The sequence below is a fragment of the Hyperolius riggenbachi genome, chromosome 5 (assembly GCF_040937935.1).
Source record: "Hyperolius riggenbachi isolate aHypRig1 chromosome 5, aHypRig1.pri, whole genome shotgun sequence".
Lineage (NCBI taxonomy): Eukaryota > Metazoa > Chordata > Amphibia > Anura > Hyperoliidae > Hyperolius > Hyperolius riggenbachi.
The window spans coordinates 111,025,989-111,050,419 of record NC_090650.1 but is presented as its reverse complement, the minus strand read 5'-3'; positions in this window follow the sequence as shown (position 1 = coordinate 111,050,419).

The window sequence follows — 24,431 nt, the reverse complement described above, 5'->3', positions numbered from 1 at the left end:
ATTGTCACTAACTACACCTTCTTGGCCAATGCTACTCTACATGGGGGAAAGGAATGAGAAGGTTTTGTGGGTGGAGTGGTCTGTTTTTTTCTTACCCAGTGACTTCTGAATCATGTAGTCTTTAATAAATGATGGTAAGTTTCATTACACGTTTAAAAAAAAGTCGTTTTTAACCACTTCCCGACCGCCTAACGCACAGAGGCGGCCGGGAAGTGAAGCCCTGAAGGACCGGCTCACCCACAGAGGCGGCGGTCCTTCTAAGGGCATGGGCGGAGCGATCGCGTCATCCGTGACGCGATCCTCCGCCCGGGATCGTTACATGGGCATTTTGTCTCCGCTCGCCGGCCACTTAGCAGAGCCGGCGAGCGGAGGAATCCGGAGAACGAGCCAATCAGGGAGTATAAGGCACTTTGTTAGGTAAACAAAGTGCCTTATACGTGCTTCCTCCTCGCCTCGTGGTCTCATTGTTGCAGAGACCACCAGCGAGGAGGAACCACTTTGTGAGTATCCAGCACACATTGTTTTTTTTTGCTCAGAGTCCCTGATCTCCCACCCCAGCCTTCATACCCCCCCCCTGATCACCCCAGCAGACCCCTGCCAGCACCCTTGCACCCCTGCAAAACCCCCACCCCCCCACCTGCCACTAACTAGCGACGCTGCCCTTTAGTTTAGGTCCCTAACTGCCACCTAATCACCCCTGATCCCCCCCCCCTACCTTTAGATCACCCCCAGACCCCATCCCAGACTACCCCCCTGTATACTGTATACATCTGTATACAGCTACCTTATCCCCTGATCCCCCTCTGATCCCCCTCTGATCACCTGTCTATCACCTGTCCATCACCCCTTAGCACCCCCACCAATCAGAGCAGACCCTAACTGCCCCGCGGGGGTAACCGATCACCTGCCCAGGCCCTCGATTGCCCTCATACCCCCCGCCTGATTACATCCCCTGCTCTTTGTTTACATCTGTCCTCCCCAGCGATCACTAACTGATCTGCGATCAGTAACCCCCTGTGTCTGCCTCTCATCAGATCAGGACTCAGTCTGCCCCGTGCAGGCTCCTGATCAACCCCCCACCCCCTCAAATCGCCCTCAGACCCCCCCCCCCTAATCACCGTCCAAGTGCATTGTATTTGACTGTGCTGCGCTTGTATTCGATTGTGCTGCGCTTGTATTCGATTGTGCTGTAATTGTATTTGATTGTCCCGTGATCGGCTTCGATTGCCCCGTGATTGTTTGATTGCCTGAGACCCCACTTCCCACCACACCCAACCCCACCCTCCCCCCCACCACACCCAACCCCACCCTCCCCCCCCCCCCCCCACCACCTTCCGAGTGCATCAGATTTGCTTGTGCTGTGATTGGAGTCGATTGTGCTGTAATTGTATTTGATTGTCCCGTGATCGACTTCGATTGCCCCGTGATTGTTTGATTGCCTGAGACCCCACTTCCCGCCACACCCAATCCCACCCTCCCCCCATCACCTTCCGAGTGCATCAGATTTGCTTGTGCTGCGCTTGTATTCGATTGTGCTGTAATTGTATTTGATTGTCCCGTGATCGGCTTCGATTGCCCCGTGATTGTTTGATTGCCTGAGACCCCACTTCCCACCACACCCAACCCCACCCTCCCCCCCACCACACCCAACCCCACCCTCCCCCCCCCCACCACCTTCCGAGTGCATCAGATTTGCTTGTGCTGTGATTGGAGTCGATTGTGCTGTAATTGTATTTGATTGTCCTGTGATCGACTTCGATTGCCCCGTGATTGTTTGATTGCCTGAGACCCCACTTCCCGCCACACCCAATCCCACCCTCCCCCCATCACCTTCCGAGTGCATCAGATTTGATTGTGCTGTGATTGGATTCGATTGTGCTGTAATTGTATTTGATTGTCCCGTGATTGTTTGATTGCCTCTGAGACCCCACTTCCCACCAACCCCAATACCTCTCAAATACTCCCTTTTTGCTAGGTAGGTGCTCTTTTTTTCTGGGTAGTCTCGGAGGAAACCCCCATAAATTTAGTAATCCACAATGGCAAGAAGGGGGCTTTCCGATGACGAGGTATACAGGTACATGGACCAGTCGGATGAGTTCTTTTGGGAAGAATCATCCGTCGAATCTTCCGGGTCCGAATTTGAACCTGTAGAAAGCAGTGGTTCCTTGACCGAAAGTGATGACGAGGCTATGGTCCCGGCTAGAGCCAGGCGTACCAGACCCCAAGTCGTTAGACCGCAGGTGGCGCAGGATCTGCCTCAAGGGCAGCAGGGTGGTGCTAGCGCTGATGATAGTTTTCTTGGTGAGGCAGGCACCAGCAGTGCAGCATCTCCTGGACTTAGTGCCAGTGCTTCCGTAGACCCTGGCGAAGTGGTGAGCGTCAGCATGGAAGTTGAAACTGGTACGGTGGCAAGTGCAGTAGTACCCCCATCGCAGCCACCAATAAGAAGACGGGCCCGTAGTACCCATAGACTCCCAGAGGTGCTGGCACAACCAGATTGGCAATCCCCTGATTCCGCCGCACCCGTAGTGCCCCCTTTCACCGCCCAGTCTGGAGTCCAGGTGGCGACAGCTCATCTAGGAACGGCCCTAGACTTTTTGCAGCTGTTCATCACCCAGGTTCTCCTGGACTTAATTGTGGTTGAGACCAACCGTAAAGCCACACAATTCATCACCGAGCACCCGGAGAGCATGTATGCCCAGCCTTTCGGGTGGAAACCAGTCCAAGTTTCCGACATTAAAATCTTTTTGGCCCTTATCCTTCACTTGGGACTAATGAAACAGAATGTACTGCGGTCGTATTGGTCTACGAACCCAGTAAATCATGTTCCCTTGTACCCTGCTGCCATGTCCAGGACACGATTTGAGTCCATCCTGCGCTTCCTGCACTTCAACGACGACAAAACCTGTCATGAAAAGGGCCACCCTGCTTATGACCGGCTCCACAAAATTCGGCCCCTCATAGACCACCTGTCATCAACATTTGCAGATGCTTATATCCCTGAACAGAACATCTGCGTAGACGAGTGTCACCCTTGTTCCAGAAGGGGTACCATCTTTTTGTGGACAATTATTACACAAGTGTGGCCCTCTTTCAGCACTTAAAGTTAGAAGGAATCCGATGCTGTGGCACTGCGCGGCCTAGTCGCCAGGGCTTCCCCCAACGGCTCGTTACCACCAGACTTCAACGGGGGCAGAGGGCCGCCTTGCGTACTGAAGACCTGCTCGCGGTGAAATGGAGGGACAAGAGGGACGTTTACTTTCTGTCCACCATTCACACAGACACGACAGTCCAAATTCAACGGGCAACTAAGGTCATTGAAAAGCCCCTTGTCGTCCACGAATATAATGTCAACATGGGAGGGGTGGACTTCAATGACCAGAGGTTAGCGCCCTATTTAATTTCCCGGAAAACAAGACGCTGGTATAAGAAAGTGTCTTTTTATCTGATTCAATTGGCAGTTTACAACAGCTTTGTTCTCTACAGTAAGGCTGGGAGAACTGGATCTTTCCTTCAATTTCAGGAACAGATCGTCTGGACATCCTGTATCCAGGAGGTGCCAGGCCCCCCCCCCAGATGCAACTAGCCGACTGCATGGAAGGCATTACGCCTATCAGCTTCCGTGTGCCCCAGGTCAACGCATCCGAAGAAAACGTTGCCGTGTCTGCAGCAGGGCTGGAACAAGGACTGACACCGTTTATTATTGTCCCCGCTGTCCTGACCAGCCTGGCCTATGTGTAGGGCCGTGTTTTGAGAGGTACCACGAGCAGGTACACTATTAGAACCTAGGGAACTCCAGACACAGGAGTAGGCACACACTCAGTGGTCTTTCGCACATTGTCGCAGGGAGAGGAGAGATAAGCTTGAAAACCAAACGGGTAAGCATAAAAGTGGCAAGAAGGATCGGTTTCCATGCTTGATATTGCTGATCTGTCCTGGGTTGGCGATATAAGACGGCATGTTTGAATTTCCCTTGAGTGTGGACACCCCCGGTTTATATGTGATTTGGGCCTATGATGATGCTTTAATGCCACACAGAGTCATCTCTATTGGCAGGCATATTGCTGTATCCTACAGGCATAATGCTGTATACTAAAGTTCTGAGGCCCAGTCACATAAGTTGGTGGCTCACCCTGAGTGCAGGGTGGCACGGGGTGTCTCTCTCCTGAGGTTATCACTGCCATTGATGTGGAGGAAGATCTGCCATTGATGTGGAGCAAGGTATGTTTGCCGTTCATTTTTCCTTTCAGCCCAGAGTGCATTACTTGTATACCCAATATAAGGAGTATAGCAGAAACTCCTAATACTGGCCATACATGTAATGATTGCAGAGACCCTAAAATGCCAGGACAGACTTCACAAATGACCCCATTTTGGAAAGAGGACACCCTAAAGTATTATGTGAGGTGCACGGTGAGTTCATAAAAGATTTTAGTTTTTGTCACAAGTTAGCAGAATTTTTTTTTTATTTTTTTTTCTAACAAAGTGTCATTTTCCGTTTACTTGTGACAAAAAATAAGATTTTCAATGACCTCACCATAACCCTCATGGAATACCTTGTTGTGTATTCTTTCCAAAATGGGGTCATTTGTGGGGTTTGTTAACTGTCCTGGCAAGTGGGCGGGGTGCTAAATTGTGAGCACCCCTGTAAAGCCTAAAGGTACTCATTGGACTCTGGGCCCCTTAGCGCAGTTAGGGTGCAAAAAAGTGCCACACATGTGGTATCGCCGTACTCGGGAGAAGTAGTACAATGTGTTTTGGGGTGTATTTTTACACATACCCATGCTGGGTGGGAGAAATACCTCTGTAAATGGCAATCTTTTGATTTTTTTACACACAATTGTCCATTTACAGAGGTATTTCTCCCACCCAGCATGGGTATGTGTAAAAATACACCCCAAAACACATTGTACTACTTCTCCCGAGTACGGCAATAGCACATGTGTGGCACTTTTTTGCACCCTAACTGCGCTAAAGGGCCCAAAGTCCAATGAGTACCTTTAGGATTTCACAGGTCATTTTGCGGAATTTGATTTCCAGACTACTCCTCACGGTTTAGGGCCCCTAAAATGCCAGGGCAGTATAGGAACCCCACAAATGACCCCATTTTAGAAAGAAGACACCCCAAGGTGTTCCGTTAGGAGTATGGTGAGTTCATAGAAGATTTTATTTTTTGTCACAAGTTAGCGGAAAATGACACTTTGTGAAAAAAACAATTAAAATCAATTTCCGCTAACTTGTGACAAAAAAATAAAAACTTCTATGAACTCACCATACTCCTAACGGAATACCTTGGGGTGTCTTCTTTCTAAAATGGGGTCATTTGTGGGGTTCCTATACTGCCCTGGCATTTTAGGGGCCCTAAACCGTGAGGAATAGTCTGGAAATCAAATTCCGCAAAATGACCTGTGAAATCCTAAAGGTACTCATTGGACTTTGGGCCCTTTAGCGCAGTTAGGGTGCAAAAAAGTGCCACACATGCGGTATTGCCGTACTCGGGAGAAGTAGTACAATGTGTTTTGGGGTGTATTTTTACACATACCCATGCTGGGTGGGAGAAATACCTCTGTAAATGGACAATTGTGTGTAAAAAAATCAAAAGATTGCCATTTACAGAGGTATTTCTCCCACCCAGCATGGGTATGTGTAAAAATACACCCCAAAACACATTGTACTACTTCTCCCGAGTACGGCGATACCACATGTGTGGCACTTTTTTGCACCCTAACTGCGCTAAAGGGCCCAAAGTCCAATGAGTACCTTTAGGATTTCACAGGTCATTTTGCGGAATTTGATTTCCAGACTACTCCTCACGGTTTAGGGCCCCTAAAATGCCAGGGCAGTATAGGAACCCCACAAATGACCCCATTTTAGAAAGAAGACACCCCAAGGTGTTCCGTTAGGAGTATGGTGAGTTCATAGAAGATTTTATTTTTTGTCACAAGTTAGCGGAAAATGACACTTTGTGAAAAAAACAATTAAAATCAATTTCCGCTAACTTGTGACAAAAAAATAAAAACTTCTATGAACTCACCATACTCCTAACGGAATACCTTGGGGTGTCTTCTTTCTAAAATGGGGTCATTTGTGGGGTTCCTATACTGCCCTGGCATTTTAGGGGCCCTAAACCGTGAGGAGTAGTCTGGAAATCAAATTCCGCAAAATGACCTGTGAAATCCTAAAGGTACTCATTGGACTTTGGGCCCTTTAGCGCAGTTAGGGTGCAAAAAAGTGCCACACATGCGGTATTGCCGTACTCGGGAGAAGTAGTACAATGTGTTTTGGGGTGTATTTTTACACATACCCATGCTGGGTGGGAGAAATACCTCTGTAAATGGACAATTGTGTGTAAAAAAATCAAAAGATTGCCATTTACAGAGGTATTTCTCCCACCCAGCATGGGTATGTGTAAAAATACACCCCAAAACACATTGTACTACTTCTCCCGAGTACGGCGATACCACATGTGTGGCACTTTTTTGCACCCTAACTGCGCTAAAGGGCCCAAAGTCCAATGAGTACCTTTAGGATTTCACAGGTCATTTTGCGGAATTTGATTTCCAGACTACTCCTCACGGTTTAGGGCCCCTAAAATGCCAGGGCAGTATAGGAACCCCACAAATGACCCCATTTTAGAAAGAAGACACCCCAAGGTGTTCCGTTAGGAGTATGGTGAGTTCATAGAAGATTTTATTTTTTGTCACAAGTTAGCGGAAAATGACACTTTGTGAAAAAAACAATTAAAATCAATTTCCGCTAACTTGTGACAAAAAAATAAAAACTTCTATGAACTCACCATACTCCTAACGGAATACCTTGGGGTGTCTTCTTTCTAAAATGGGGTCATTTGTGGGGTTCCTATACTGCCCTGGCATTTTAGGGGCCCTAAACCGTGAGGAATAGTCTGGAAATCAAATTCCGCAAAATGACCTGTGAAATCCTAAAGGTACTCATTGGACTTTGGGCCCTTTAGCGCAGTTAGGGTGCAAAAAAGTGCCACACATGCGGTATTGCCGTACTCGGGAGAAGTAGTACAATGTGTTTTGGGGTGTATTTTTACACATACCCATGCTGGGTGGGAGAAATACCTCTGTAAATGGACAATTGTGTGTAAAAAAATCAAAAGATTGCCATTTACAGAGGTATTTCTCCCACCCAGCATGGGTATGTGTAAAAATACACCCCAAAACACATTGTACTACTTCTCCCGAGTACGGCGATACCACATGTGTGGCACTTTTTTGCACCCTAACTGCGCTAAAGGGCCCAAAGTCCAATGAGTACCTTTAGGATTTCACAGGTCATTTTGCGGAATTTGATTTCCAGACTACTCCTCACGGTTTAGGGCCCCTAAAATGCCAGGGCAGTATAGGAACCCCACAAATGACCCCATTTTAGAAAGAAGACACCCCAAGGTGTTCCGTTAGGAGTATGGTGAGTTCATAGAAGATTTTATTTTTTGTCACAAGTTAGCGGAAAATGACACTTTGTGAAAAAAACAATTAAAATCAATTTCCGCTAACTTGTGACAAAAAAATAAAAACTTCTATGAACTCACCATACTCCTAACGGAATACCTTGGGGTGTCTTCTTTCTAAAATGGGGTCATTTGTGGGGTTCCTATACTGCCCTGGCATTTTAGGGGCCCTAAACCGTGAGGAGTAGTCTGGAAATCAAATTCCGCAAAATGACCTGTGAAATCCTAAAGGTACTCATTGGACTTTGGGCCCTTTAGCGCAGTTAGGGTGCAAAAAAGTGCCACACATGCGGTATTGCCGTACTCGGGAGAAGTAGTACAATGTGTTTTGGGGTGTATTTTTACACATACCCATGCTGAGTTATTTCTCCCACCCAGCATGGGTATGTGTAAAAATACACCCCAAAACACATTGTACTACTTCTCCCGAGTACGGCGATACCACATGTGTGGCACTTTTTTGCACCCTAACTGCGCTAAAGGGCCCAAAGTCCAATGAGCACCTTTAGGATTTCACAGGTCATTTTGCGGAATTTCGTTTCCAGACTACTCCTCACGGTTTAGGGCCCCTAAAATGCCAGGACAGTATAGGAACCCCACAAATGACCCCATTTTAGAAAGAAGACACCCCAAGGTATTCCGTTAGGAGTATGGTGAGTTCATAGAAGATTTTATTTTTTGTCACAAGTTAGTGGAAAATGACACTTTGTGAAAAAAAACAATAAAAATCAATTTTCCGCTAACTTTTGACAAAAAAAAAAATCTTCTATGAACTCACCATACTCCTAACGGAATACCTTGGGGTGTCTTCTTTCTAAAATGGGGTCATTTGTGGGGTTCCTATACTGCCCTGGCATGTTAGGGGCCCTAAACCGTGAGGAGTAGTCTTGAAACGAAATTTCTCAAAATGACCTGTGAAATCCTAAAGGTACTCATTGGACTTTGGGCCCTTTAGCGCAGTTAGGGTGCAAAAAAGTGCCACACATGTGGTATCGCCGTACTCAGGAGAAGTAGTATAATGTGTTTTGTGGTGTATTTTTACACATACCCATGCTGAGTGGGAGAAATATCTCTGTAAATGGACAATTGTGTGTAAAAAAAATTAACAAATTGTCATTTACAGAGATATTTCTCCCACCCAGCATGGGTATGTGTAAAAATACACCCCAAAACACATTATACTACTTCTCCTGAGTACGGCAATACCACATGTGTGGCACTTTTTTTCAGCCTAACTGCGCTAAGGGGTCCAAAGTCCAATGAGCACCTTTAGGCTTTACAGGGGTGCTTACAATTTTGCACCCCCCAAAATGTCAGGACAGTAAACACACCCCACAAATGACCCCATTTTGGAAAGTAGACCCTTCAAGGTATTCAGAGAGGGGTATGGTGAGTCTGTGGCAGATTTCATTTTTTTTGGGTGCAAGTTAGAAGAAATGGAAACTTTTTTTTTTTTTTTTTTCTCACAAAGTGTCATTTTCCGCTTACTTGTGACAAAAAAATAATATCTTCTATTAACTCACTATGCCTCTCAGTGAATACTTTGGGATGTCTTCTTTCCAAAATGGGGTCATTTGGGGGGTATTTATACTATCCTGGAATTCTAGCCCCTCATGAAACATGACAGGGGGTCAGAAAAGTCATAGATGCTTGAAAATGGGAAAATTCACTTTTTGCACCATAGTTTGTAAACACCATAACTTTTACCCAAACCAATAAATATACGCTGAATGGGTTTTTTTTTATCAAAAACATGTTTGTCCACATTTTTCGCGCTGCATGTATACAGAAATTTTACTTTATTTGAAAACTGTCAGCACAGAAAGTTAAAAAAATCATTTTTTTGCCAAAATTCATGTCTTTTTTGCTGAATATAATAAAAAGTAAAAATCGCAGGAGCAATTAAATAGCACCAAAAGAAAGCTTTATTAGTGACAAGAAAAGGAGCCAAAATTCATTTAGGTGGTAGGTTGTATGAGCGAGCAATAAACCGTGAAAGCTGCAGTGGTCTGAATGGAAAAAAAGTGGCCGGTCCTTAAGGGGTAGAAAGCCCTAGGTCCTCAAGTGGTTAAATGTCACAAAGTAAAATATAAAAATCAATAACAGCTCTTACTCCTTCCATAAAAAAAGAAAAAACAACAAAAAAGCAAAGGATGAGTTTACAATGACACTGATAGAGATGGCCCAAACAGTTCGCCGGCGGACAGTTTCCGGCGAATTTACGCTGATTGCGCTCACAGCGAACTGTGAACATATGGCATGTTTGACCTATTCCCTATACATCATCATGGAGCCAAATTTTGACCCCTTACCTCACAGTCAGTAGACACAAGGCAGTCAATCAGCTAGCACCCCCTCCTGGACCCCCCTATTAAAAAGCAGTTGCGGTGGCCACATTGAATTCATTCTCTGCTGGCTGCTGACTGCTAGTGAGAGCAGGGTCAGACGTGCTGCAGATAGGTAGGGAAAGCATTAGCTATGCCTGTGTTCTTGTTCCTCACTTGCTGTGAAAACACTTCAAACAGCCCTTTTGAGGGCTAGTATATCTGTCTCCTGTGTTTTTTTGTGTGTGTGACACGCCTCAGCCCACTGACACCCAGAGCTGTGTGCACACTACTGCTGTTGTTGTTGCCTCATTAAGTTGCAGACACATTACCACTCCAGTGCATTATTATTTCATTGTATTCTGATAGTACTATTGCATTTCTCTGTGTGTGACACTCCACAGCCCACTGGCACCCACTCAGAGCTGTGCACAGTACCACTGCTATTGTTTGGCACATTAGTAACAAGTACCGTACCACTCCAGTGCATTATTTTTCACTGTATTCTGATAGTATTATTGCATTTCTCTGTGTGTGACACTTCACAGCCCACTGACACCTAGAGCTGTGCACACTACTGATATTGTTGCTACATTAAGTTGCATGCACAGTACCACTCCAGTACACACAGTCCACAGTCCAGGTGTTAGACCCCTTGAAAACACCTTTCCATCACTTTCGTGGCCAGAAAGTCTTTGTAGATTTTAAAATTAGCCTGCCAATTGAAGTCTATGGCGGTTCGCCAAATTTGCATTTTCGCAAACATTTGCGGAAGTTCCCATTCGATGTTCACGAATGGAAAATTCTATGTTCCAGACATCTCTAGACACTGAACAGGTCCCAGAAATGTCTGGCCATGTCCTGTTAATAAACATAATAAACAAGCATCCTGAAACAAAAAACAATAATGTGCTTAACAGACAAAAAAAAAATAAAAAAATATAAATCATATTTGGGCCTGATATCTAAACTCTTCAAAGAAGAAGTTCCACAACACAGTTGGTTGCCTTTTGGAGGAAAATTACTTTGTATAGAAACTTAACATTGGCTTCAAAAAGAAAAACCATTTTATCTATTAGAAGATGCATGCTTTGCAAGCAATAAATGCCAGGCATGGAATCTTTTAGAAAAAAAATTGCTATCCTGTATGGTAGGAAGAAATTAATATATTCCCCACCCATTGAGTAAGGAGTGAATAACTTCCATATCTTTGTTTTTATTACATGATACAAATATTGCTGGAATTTTAAGATATTTTTACTCAAAATATCTATACTTTAAAACAGATAAACTATTCATAGCTAGTCCTTTTTGCATTATGTCTTGTATGAGATTTTAACACAGGTATACGGATAATGTCGAATTGTCTTTTTGCCAAACCAAAATACCTCGGCTTTCACTGGCCAGCTTGATAATCCATTCTTATTCTTTTCATCTCTTGAAGTGTTTTTTTTTTCTCTAGTTTAGAGAAATCATTTTGTTCTATGTTATGCTGATATAATTGAATCACCCAAAGGTCATTAAACATCAAATTCTAAAAAAAACCTATAGCTCACGGTTAGAAGAGCTATTAGTATTTTTAAAATAAACCTTGAGGGTTTTCTTCGACTGGTAAGGGTAATTGCATCATTTTGATTATCATTTTGAACTACTGGGTTACTAATAATAAAGATTTTTTTTAAGCTTGTGTTTCAAACAAATGTATTATCAAGATTTGTCTATCACAAATGTGAGACCTTTATCAAAAATGTTTTATTTAAGAGGAACCATAATGACATATAGTAGAATGTAGGAACTTATTCAGGATACGCACTTTTGCATTAATTATCTTGGTTTTAGCATCGGCTGTATTTTGGTTTGACTTCAAATATGTTGTGAAAGCGCTCCTCCTTAACCTGTAATGTTAAAGGACACAAAAAACTGCACATAGTGCATTACTGTTGGTAAAATGCAACACACTGCGTGCACAACACCCCGTGGTGAATGGTGACAAAACAGTGAAATAAGCAGTGCTGCACTCTTCATGCACCTCAATCCCAACAACTGGCCTCTCACCAGATTGCAGACACCTTACAGCCAGGTGGGTCTAGCGCGTAGCCTCATGGCCAATACATTTCAATCTCTCCACTTTGTCCACAAGTAAAAAGCCGGTATTTATTCCATAAAAAGAAAAAGAAAACACAACATAGCGTAATTCAGTTACTAGTAAGTGTAGCTAGCCTGCACCCTAGAGTGCACTCACATGGTTCAGAAGTTTAACGAGCTCATCGGGCAGCCAAGCCCAGTAGTGTGGCCTCCTGTTGCGGTATACGGCGTCCCGTCCTCCGCTCTCCAAGTGCCTCTCTGCGTGCTTCCAATCCCCGTATATTGGTTTGGTTTATATTGGTTTGGTTTGCTTTATAATGCTTTGTAACTCCACCTTCCCAGTGAAATTTAGCCTAGGCTAGGCTATTAATTCACAAAGCTTTCTTCTGCCAGTGCACTCTGGGATACCGGGGGCCATATGCAATTCACTTTTTCTATTCAGTTTTCTCCTAGGAGACAATTTTTCATCTTCCCTTTATGATAACTTTTCAGCACTCGCACTCTGCAATTTAAAAAGTACCCAAAAGTAGGTGAAAAAGTACTATAAAATTAATTTTGAGAATTTTCTTGTTTGTAATTGGTTTAAAAAGCATTGTATTGGCTAGGTTTCAGAATATTAACTAGGAGAAAACTTAGGAGAAAAAGTAAATTGCATATGGGCCCAGGGCTCATATGTAATTCATTTTTTCTCCTGAGTTTTCTCCTAGGTGATATAGTAAACCTGTCAATAAAGCATCTTTTAAAGAGACACTGAAGCGGGAAAAAAATTATGATACAATGATTTGTATGTGTAGTACAGCTAAGAAATAAAACATTAGGATCAGAGACAAAAGTTTAATTGTTTCCAGTACAGGAAGAGTTAAGAAACTCCAGTTGTTATCTCTGTGCAAAAAAACCCATTAAGCTATACGACTTTCAAAGTCGTGGGGAGGGCTGTCTTCTGAAGTGTATTATCTCAACTGTCAGTGAAGAATTTTCTTTTTCTCTGCCAGAAGACAGGTCAATAGTTCACAAGACTGCTCTGAAAAAATCATTTAGAATGCTGAGTAGTGTGTAAACTGCAAATATTAAAGAATGATGCAATGTTATAAAACACACTATATAACTGAAAATAAAAACATGAGAATATTTTCTTTGCTACTAATCTTCTAGTAATTATCTGTACTACACATCCAATTCATTATATCAAATATTGTTTTTGCTTTAGTGTCTCTTTAAGACTCCAGCAAGCAAGAAAATACTCAAAATAATTTTGATAATACTTATACACCTACTTTTTAACACTTTTTTAATTGCAAAGTGCTGAAAAGTTATTTCAAATAGAAGAAGAAAAATTATCTCCTAGGAGAAAACAAAAAAGTGAATTGCATATGGGCCCAGGTGTTGTTTCTGCTCACCTCACCACGGACAAATATTCCACAATGATGGACCTTGCAAGCAATTAAGATGCTGCTATCAGTGATAAATTGATATCCTAGGAATACAAGTAAACTGTGAGATAGAATAAAGGAGGGTGTGACCTGATTGAGTACAAACCAATCTTAATTCAGAAAGTACAAAACTTTATTAATTATATACCAGATTTTCTAAAAACATAAAACATGAGACCATTCCCACCATACAACCCACCATCCACATGAACCCACCCTGAGTACCCCAGTCCTCCCAACTCCCGCCACTCTACATATCATGTGCACATGAATCAACCATCAAACTGCGCAGTTTCCATCCAAACTCGAAAAAAAAAATATCTTAGGAATGTAAATCTGGGTGAGGAAAGATTTTACAATGGGCAAACATTCTACTATACTGTATGTTGTTACAGTGTGTCTTTTAAGCATGCTTGACGTAAAGGTATATGAAGGCTTACATCTTTCCCTTTAAGCAATGCACATTGCCTGTTGTCCTGCTGCTCATCTGCCTCTAATACTTTTAGCCATAGACCCTGCCTCAGCATTCAGATTAGGTGCTCCTACTGAAGTGTAACTGGATTAGCTGCATGCTTTTTTTCAGGTGAAACAGGTGTGTGATTCAGCCACTACTGCAGACAGAGAGATCAGTAGGACTAGCAGGCAACTGGTATTGTTTAAAAGGAAATAAATATGGCAGCCCCCATGCCCCACTCAGTACAGGTGTCCTTTAAGTTATATTCAGTTAAGTTTCTCTTTAACATTGTTCAACTGAGTATCACCTACATCAAGGATACCAGACATTTGTAAATTGAATAATTCTTTATTTTCTTATCTTTTTACTTGTTTGTTTTCACAGAGGCACTTGGCTTAGTCCTAGACCTGCATCGTTGGATACTCCATCCCTAATGTCTGATGAAGCAGGGTCATTCCTGTAAAACGTGTTGTACCGAATCTTGGAGTGAATAAATTAATTATTTTGTTATTACAACATCATTATTAATTTTAGTCTACTTGGGGCAGGTAAGTCCACTGCCGCCTCCTCTATTTTTAAACATTTTACCTTTTTTTATCCTACTGGTGCCTCTTTTTGCCTTTGCATAGGTACCTAACTGGTTTGTCTACAGTTCGGACGTGTTACAAAACCACCCTCAAGGACAAAGGAGACCATAAACTATTCATCAGCTGAAATTTTACATTAGCCAGGAATCGGAAAACATTCCACTTTTAGAACTACAACATTTGGTCTTCTGAGTTCTTAACAAAATGTTGTTGAAAGAGTCATTAACCACTTAAGGACCAGGGGCGCTTTGCAGGATCTGTGCTGAGTGGGCTCTGCAGCCCACAGCACAGATCGTGAATACAGCAGGGCGATCAGACTTACCCCCTTTTTTCCCTACTAGGGGGATGTCCTGCTGGGGGGGTCTGATCGCCGCCGGCTGCCTGCGTTTTGCGGGGGGGCTCTTCAAAGCCCCCCTCCGCAGCGTTTTCGGCGCTCCCTGGCTTCCCATCCCTCCCTCTCCCTCCATGGGCTGCGCAGGACGGATATCCGTCCTGCGCATTGAAGGATAGGCTTCAGCCTATCATATGCCGGTGATCCCCGGCCAATCAGAGGCCAGGGATCGCCGATCTGCCTTACGGCGCTGCTGTGCAGCAGTGCCGTGTGATGTAAACAGTGGGGATTTCTTCCCCGCGTGTTTATATTTTGCCGGCGAGCCGCGGTCGGCGGCTCTCCGGCTGTTCACGTAGACACCCTCCGTGAACTGACATGGAAAGGCCGCTCGATCACGCGGCCGTTTCCATGCAAAACCACTTAAGACCTGCCGACGCCTATCGGCGTTAGGCGGTCGTTAACACAGTAGTAAACATGGCCCTGTCCTAACTTTTTTGAAATGTGAACTAGCATCAAACTCAAAATGAGGTTATATTTTTCGTAACACAAAATCTCTCAGATTCAATATTTGTTATGTTGTCTTTGTACTATTGTCAGTGAAATATAGGGTTTGTACAATTTGAAAATAACATTAGAATTGTATTTATGTCTGTAAGCTAGAACATTTTAAAAACATGAATATTTTGGTTTGATTATGCTGTTCAATGGCTCTTATCTTTACTTACAAAATATGAATTAGCACTAGCATAGAAATTCAAACTCTTTGCCATTTATAACTTTCACCAAACTCTCAATGATAATATCATAAATTAGTATATGAACTAACTTCCTAATCATAAAATCGTTTAAAAAAAATAAACGTGCTTCATGCTTTTCATAATACCTGTGCTGCATCTATGGCAACGTAATAACTATAATAAAAGTATAACATGTTTATTATGTCTCATTTATGGTTTAGATTTCTGTGGCTGCGTGGTTATCATTTTATCATGCTGGAAGAGATAAAGATCATCCTGTAGATAAATTATACCCTTCACCTTGTTATCCGTAGCACATTGCAAAAGCCATCTCATATGAAATCAGTTAAAAAATGCTGAGTCCTAGCTCATTTGCCGCACCAGTAGACTTTATTGAAAAACAATACTGCTGTACATCAATAGATTTTGCTTTATTATTCTGTATATTGCTGAATGATATTGTAGACCTGGCAGTCAGTGGACATAAAATCTGCCGCAGATGTTCCAAGTTTCACGGCTCAGGGGATCATGAACTTAAAATGGGTACTCAGTGTTTTATATTGCTTGCAATTATATCTAGGTGTAATTTCCCAGACTGAAATAGACTATCCTAGAAAAAAAAAGTAAAAAAAAAAATCAAAATAAAATAAAATGGAAAGTATAAGGGATGGGTATTCCTCTAAATCACAAGTCAGTGGTAATGTGTGCCTATTAATTACAAACCAAGACATTGTAAAGTGTTAATGATGTGATTTTTTACAGAAAATAAGCTTTTTTTTCCAATTTACCTGTACAGAGCTGTGCATAATTATTCATACCCCTGACACATTTTGACTTAAAGTTACTTTTATTCAACCAGCTGGTAATTTCTTGACGGGAAATCACATAGGTGTCTCCCAAAAGAAAATAAGACGATGTACAAGAGGCATTATTGTGGGGAAAAAAATCTCAGATTTTATTTACATTTGGGCAAAAAGTGCCCAGTCCAAAATTATTCAAACTCTTCTCAATAATTAATGGCAAAGTCTTTACTGGCTATTACAGCAATCAAACGCTTCCTATAATTGCAGCCCAGCTTTTTGCATGTCTCCACGGGTATTTTTGCCCATTCACCTTTTGAAATGAGCTCCAAATCTCTCAGATTGGATGGTCTTCTTGCCATCACCCTGATCTTTAGCTCCCTCCACAGATCCTCAATTGGATTGAAGTCAGGACTCTGGCTGGGACACTCCAAAACGTTGATGTTGTTGTCTGCTAACCACCAACAGTTGTTCCCAATTAATCAGGGTAATTAGGATGCTTTAGGACAACTTGGACTATTTGGAATGGTATAGAACTTTGGATTTTCCCACAGACTGTGACAGTTTGTGAAAGGTATGAATAATTTTAGATCGGACACTTTTTGCTCAAATGTAAATAAAAGCTGAGAAATGTTTTTTTTTCCCACAATAATGCCTCTTGTACATCATCTTATTATCTTTTGTGGGACTCCTATGTCATTTCCAGTCAAAAGAATTACTTGATGGTTGAATAAAAGTAACTTTAAGTCAAAACTTGCCAGGGATATGAATAATTATGGGCAGCACTGTACATGATACAAAAATAAGATTAAAAAATAGATGCTTACATCAGTAGTGGAAAGCCTTTGGATAGTCCAGAGGCTTTCCCAACCCTCTCACACCTCACCCTTCCAGCACTGGGTCCCTCTAAACATATTCGGCTTGTCTAATTTACTACTCATGGCCATGCTCCTATCTGCATATGAACTTCTTCCTACTGGGTATGTATGAGTAAGGTCTGAACATGCTCATTAAAATGAAGCCACTCGTGCACAACTTTTTTCCTCCATGCACAAGCACTTAATTCTACTGGACATGCGTGGACCACTCCCTCATGCTCAGTACGGAAAAGGTGGTACTCGGACGGGAGTGTGGTCAAAAGAAGAAAAGGGTTCTGGGCACAAGCGGTGGGCTTACAAAGGATCTGGGAAGTCTTAGTTGCCATGCATGTCCTAAGTGGGATTCCCTGTCCACCATCAAATGACTTCATAGACAAAGAGAAAAGGTTGCCACACACAATACAATAAAATGATCCAATTTTACAGAAATTTGATAAATATGATCAGATCTCCCGAAAAGAGTCGAAAGCTTTTTGTTCATTCAACTGAAAAATCCGATCGGATTTCCTGTTTTGTTTTGATTTTTTGATTAGTGTCGATTCGGAATGCTGTAAATTTTTCTTTAATTTTTCTAAAGATTGTATGGTGTGTGTTAGATTGTCAATTTATTAACATACACACCCTAGCAATTTTCTCAGAGTTTCCAATCATTTTTATCATAATTGGGGAAAAATTGAACATATGTGTGTGGTTCATTGGTCATATTTTTGAAATGTTACAATCAGTCAGAAAAATTGATTGCAATTCTTGAATTGAACAGATGATATTTAAACATTGCATGGTGTGCAAATGGTTTCAGTGGGTGCACAGGAGTGACCTGATGTTGGATGAGGTAAGCCCAAGCACTACCGCTGCTTGGTTCTGGCGCCCCCTCCCAGGACTTTGGGGGCTGCTTGCCACAGTCACATCACTGGAACCATGTGCAACAGGTCTTCATTACACAATGTTCCTGTTCAGTAATCCCAGCACTAGGAAAAATCAGTTGGAACACACATAATGCTATCCAACTGCTTTTCTGTGCTGCTGGCAAAAATGTGCCCAGTGGCAGTCTAGAGTAATGCTCATCAAGAACTTTTGGTAGTTTTGCATGACTTCTGTAAGCTTCAGTTTGGGATTTCTTCTTCTTGCATAATTCCCTTTACTGCAGGTGTCATTCAACCTTAGTTATGGCAGGAACAGTAAATGCTAATTATGAGACAAATATCAGTGTTAATCAAATATCAAATAGTGATGTACACTACCAGAATGCAGATGACACCCAAATCTACCTCCACACCCCTGACATATCCACCACTACCATGGACAAGGTCTTCTCCTGCCTATCTGCCAACTCCTCCTGGATATCCGCTAGGTTCCTGAAACTAAATCTAGACAAAACGGAATTTATGATCTTCCCACCCCGGTCATCCGCGGACCTCCCAGATGTGCAGGTCACTGTTAACCACACTACAATGAGCGTGTATCAAAAAAGGGCGCCTGGAAAAAAGGGCGCGGGGTATAGCCGGAATTTTAAGTTTTAATGCAAAAACATATTTTTCTTTTAAGGGGTTGTAAACGAAAATTTAGTGCTAAATAGGTTAAATAAACGGAAATGAAATGGCAAAATACCGTCTATAACAACAAACAAATTCTGAAAAGAAACGTCAAATAGCGTCTATAACAAAAACGATATTTACACTTGTATTAAGCATAGCAATGCAATGGTAGGTTTTACATATATTTTACTGTAATTATACCTAACTGTAGACTCACACAGATCTCTCCCTATCCCTATCCCTAACCCCTAGACCCCCTCTTTGTTTAAATATACATAATTTAATAAATTGTATATATTACATATATTGTGCTGTAACTATACCTAACCTTACTCTCACACAGAGCCCTCCCTGTACCTATCCCTAACCCCTAGACACCCCTGGTGGTGCCTAACCCTAAGACCCCCTGGTGGTGCCTAACCCTAAGACCCCCCTGGTGGTGCCTAACCCTAAGACCCCCCTGGTGCTGCCTAACCCTAAGACCCTCCTGGTGGTGCCTAACCCTAACCACCCCCCTGGGGGTGCCTAACCCTAAGACCTCCCTGGGGGACCTAACCCTAACCACCCCCCTGGGGGTGCCTAACCCTAACCACCCCCCTGGGGGTGCCTAACCCTAAGACCTCCCTGGGGGACCTAACCCTAACCACCCCCCTGGGGGTGCTTAACCCTAAGCACCCACTGGTGGTGCCTTACCCTAACCACCCCCCTGGTGGTGCCTAAACCTAACCACCCCCTGGTGGTGCCTAAACCTAAGCACCCCCCTAGTGGTGCCTAACCCTAACCATCTATATGTGGTCTATATTGCACTGTAACTATACCTAACCCTCCCTGTACCTAACCCTAACCCCTAGACCCCCCTGGTGGTGCCTAACCCTATCCACCCCCCTGGTGGTGCCTAACCCTAACCACCCCCCTGGGGGTGCCTAACCCTAAGACCTCCCTGGGGGACCTAACCCTAACCACCCCCCTGGGGGTGCCTAACCCTAAGCACCCACTGGTGGTGCCTTACCCTAACCACCCCCCTGGTGGTGCCTAAACCTAACCACCCCCTGGTGGTGCCTAAACCTAAGCACCCCCCTAGTGGTGCCTAACCCTAACCATCTATATGTGGTCTATATTGCACTGTAACTATACCTAACCCTCCCTGTACCTAACCCTAACCCCTAGACCCCCCTGGTGGTGCCTAACCCTATCCACCCCCCTGGTGGTGCCTAACCCTAACCACCCCCCTGGGGGTGCCTAACCCTAAGACCTCCCTGGGGGACCTAACCCTAACCACCCCCCTGGGGGTGCCTAACCCTAAGCACCCACTGGTGGTGCCTTACCCTAACCACCCCCCTGGTGGTGCCTAAACCTAACCACCCCCTGGTGGTGCCTAAACCTAAGCACCCCCCTAGTGGTGCCTAACCCTAACCATCTATATGTGGTCTATATTGCACTGTAACTATACCTAAACCTCCCTGTACCTAACCCTAACCCCTAGACCCCCCTGGTGGTGCCTAACCCTATCCACCCCCCTGGTGGTGCCTAACCCTAACCACCCCCTGGTTGCGTATATTATACTGTAACTATCCCTAACCCTGCCTGTACCTATCCCTAACCCCTAGACCCCTGGTAATGCCTAAACCTAATCATCCCGACCGCACAAACACCCTAAACACATATAAACAATAATATATTTAATCCTTAAAATACTTCTCTACAAATAACATTAATAAAATAAATTATATATTTGTAATAGAATAAATAGCCTTAAAATAGCCTTCAAATCACGTATACATTAACCCTCCTGGCGGTTATTTTTTTTTGCCAAATTGGCAAAAATCCTTTTTTTTTTAAAAAAATTTTTGTGTTTCATGTAAAGCTACCAGAGTGGTAGCTACATGAAACACCACTAGAGGGCGCATGTGGCCCACTAGTGCGATTGTCGCCGGCATCAATAACAAACAGGGGAACGCGTATATAATGTGCTCCCCTGTTTGGCTTCTCCTGTCACCATGGCGACGATCGGAATGACGTCATGGACGTCAGCCGACGTCCTGACGTCAGACACCTCCGATCCAGCCCATAGCGCTGCCCGGAACTCATTGGTCCGGGCAGCGCAGGGCTCTGGCGGGGGGGGGGGCCCTCTTGCGCCGCTGCGTACGGGCGATCGCCGCAAAGCGGCGGCGATCGAGCTGTGCGCGTGGCTAGCAAAGTGCTGGCTGCGCGTACAGCATTTTAAATGGAGCAAATCGCTCCACCAGGAGCTGAGATATCTTCCTGCGCGGCATAGCCCGAGCTCAGCTCGGGCTTACCGCCAGGAAGGTTAATATTATAAAATTTTTAAATGATGAAAGAAGTGTAAACGAAAATTTAGTTGTTATACTTTTGTATGCGAAATTTTTAAACTAAAAAATAAGTAAAAACTGATATAAGCGAAATTTAAAAACGAAAAAATAAGTATAACACAAACTCAAAATGAACTTGTAAACGATATTTGTTATAAACCTTATTCTGTAAACGAAAACTTGTGTTAACACGATCCCTGTAACCGCTATTTCTCGGGCGCCATTTTTTCCTGTCGGGTGCCGAATAGCCGATATTTTGCATTGTAGTCTATGGCGGCGCCCTTTTTGTCCACTATCCCTGTGCGCCCTTTTTTACTAGCACCCATTCACCCTACCTCCCAAGCCCGCTGTCTGGGTGTCACCCTGGACTCCGCACTCTCCTTCACTCCCCATATCCAAAACCTCACAAAGTCCTGCAACTTCCACCTTCGTAACATCTGTAAGATTCGCCCTTTCCTGACCTCTGCCACCACCAAACTCCTCATCCATGCCCTCATAATTTCCCGCCTCGACTACTGCAATGCCCTTCTGTCTGGTCTCCCTATGACCCGAATAGCCCCACTGCAGTCCATCATGAATGCAGCAGCCAGAATTATCCACTCCTCCCATAACTCCACCAGGGCGTCTCCCCTCCTTGAATCCCTCCACTGGCTTCCTGTCCAGAATCAGATTCAAGATATTGTGTCTGACCTACAAATCCGTCCACAAAACCTGTCCAACCTACATTTCTGATCTTATTTAGAGATACACAGCAAGCCGCTCAATCCACTCCTCCAATGACCTTCTCCTGACCGTCCCCCGCATCACCCAGTCCCATGCACGCCTCCAGGACTTCTCAAGAGCCGCTCCAACACTATGGAACTCCCTACCTCCACCCATTAGGGCAGCCCCCTCCTTCAACACCTTCAAGAAGGCCCTCAAAACTCTCCTTTTTGCTCTGGCCTACCACCCCTCACAATTGCTCTAAACCCACAGCTGAACTCTGGTCCCCTACCTCTCGTGTCCCTACCTCTCCCTCTAGATTGTAAGCCTTTGGGCAGGGTCCTCCTCCTTTTGTGTCCTACCTGATCATGCACCTCCATTACTGTAAACCCATGCTATGCATCTGAGTGAACCTAACTTGCCTAATCTCCATGCTCCCATCCAAAGACTGACTAAGCATTACCTTGTACTCATACTGTGCTGTGTGATCTGGTTTTCTTGTATCCCTGTATTGTCATATTGCTGTATGTGACGCCTAAATATTGTCTGTAACCTAAATGAATGTCCAGCGCTGTGTAATATGTTGGCGCTTTATAAATACAATAAATAATAATAATATAGGACTTGTGTTATCTAATGAAGCCCCAAAACAAAATGGGAACATGGGCCAGAATTTGTTTTAGCATCACAATGTGCCTGGAAATAACTCTATTAGCAATAAGTCACCGCTGAGGTCCTGAATACCAAATGCACAAATCTTTCAAGTTCCATTTCAGAGCCATCTACAATGCTCTCTATTTATGAATCCAGTGTGGACATAAATGTATTAGTCTGGATGGTAGGACATGGCACAGGCCCAAATTAGAGCTTAATCTACTGATTTCAGGAGGCTATTGACAGGAGTTTGGGGCTACCCAGGTATGCAGAAGATAATTTATTGGCAAGTGAATTTCCTAAAGCCACCAGCTGTTAGTGATGATGGCACAAACTGTTCGTAGTCAAACAGTTCACAGCAAACAACGGTAAAGATTACATGAAGTTAACATTCGTCCTGTACTCTAACATAGGGGTGGAAGCAAACTTTGTCTATGTACGGTTTGTTCCACCATCACTACTGTTAGTAGTTTGTTAACTCTGATATGTAACCCTGATATGTAACACTTCTATTCTGTTAGAGTTTTAGAAGTGACAGAATTCTGTTTTGTTTTCTCCTACTGCAAGCTATTTGCTACAGAGAGTGAGCAGCCACTGCATGCCCTTAAAGGACAAGCAAGGTAAATTAAATAAATCCATCTTTACTTATCTGGGCCTTTTTCCAGCCCCTAAAAGTCATGTGTGTCCCTTGCCTTTTTTTTGTAGCTTCCCATTCTGGGTTTATCATCCTCTTTCTATTCCATGTGCAGCCCCGACATCATTTAAATCTGCTCCTTTTTTTCATATGCAGCCCCCTCCCCCTACCCTCTAAAGCAGTAGCTCCTTGATAGAGATGTAGTAACGGTCTGTGTATGCAGATTGTTGCAGTGATTACATAGGAACTGAAGATCACTTTGAAGGAAATAGTGAGGTCCAGACAATGTTTTGTACAGTAAATAATAGTGTGATGCACCACAGAACCCAGAATGACAATCCTAACTCACTATAACAAATATATACAAGGCAAATGTGCAAGCACAGATTCGCATATATATATTGCACAGATTCACATGGATATAGACAGTATGTAGAGAAATGTAATCACACAATCGCCAAGCAAGGATGGTCAGACAAGCAGAGGATAAAAAAGCAAGAAGTCAAATGATACAAAACAGCAGGCAAAGAGTAGTCAGAACAGGCAGAAGGCCAATACCAGAGAATCAAATAACAAGATATAGGATTTAGGAACAGGTGACCAGAAACACACAGGTTCCAGGTGAAATTATATGGCAGTTCACTCATGGAAGAGGCAAGTCTTAAAGAGACACTGAAGCGAAAAAAAAATTATGATATTATGATTTGTATGTGTAGTACAGCTAAGAAATAAAACATTAAGATCAGATAGATCAGTCTAATTGTTTCCAGTACAGGAAGAGTTAAGAAACTCCAGTTGTTATCTCTATGCAAAAAAGCCATTAAGCTCTGTGACTTTCAAAATCGCAGAGAGGGCTGTCTTCTGACTTATTATCTCAACTGTTCCTGAACTATTTACTTTTTCTATGCCAGAGGAGAGGTCATTAGTTCACAGACTGCTCTGAAAGAATCATTTTGAATGCTGAGTGTTGTGTAACCTGCACATATTATAGAATGATGCAATGTTAGAAAAAACACTATATACCTGAAAATAAAAATATGAGAATATTTTCTTTGCTGCTAATCTTCTAGTAATTATTCATAGTACACAACCAATTCACTATATTATATTTTTTTTCTGCTTCAGTGCCTCTTTAAATTGGTTGTCTGGTGGTCATGTGACCATTCATAATGTCCAGAGTGCTCCACCTGCAAGTGGGCTAAAGAACTGCATAGTTAACAACTTGAAAGGGGAACATCTGCTGGTGGACAGTGGACGTTCATACAAAAGTCCATAAGCGCCGCCACCAGCAGAACACCAGAAGGTACAATTCGTGATAGATGTACAATGAGATGCAAATAATTGTGACTTGATTTCACATTTGAAGCAAATTGTATTCAGCTTGGAATTGGGCCAATAAAAATTGACATTTGATTGGTGTCATTTCAAGCTGCATACAATGATTATTTGCATCTCAGTCATTGACTATGCCTG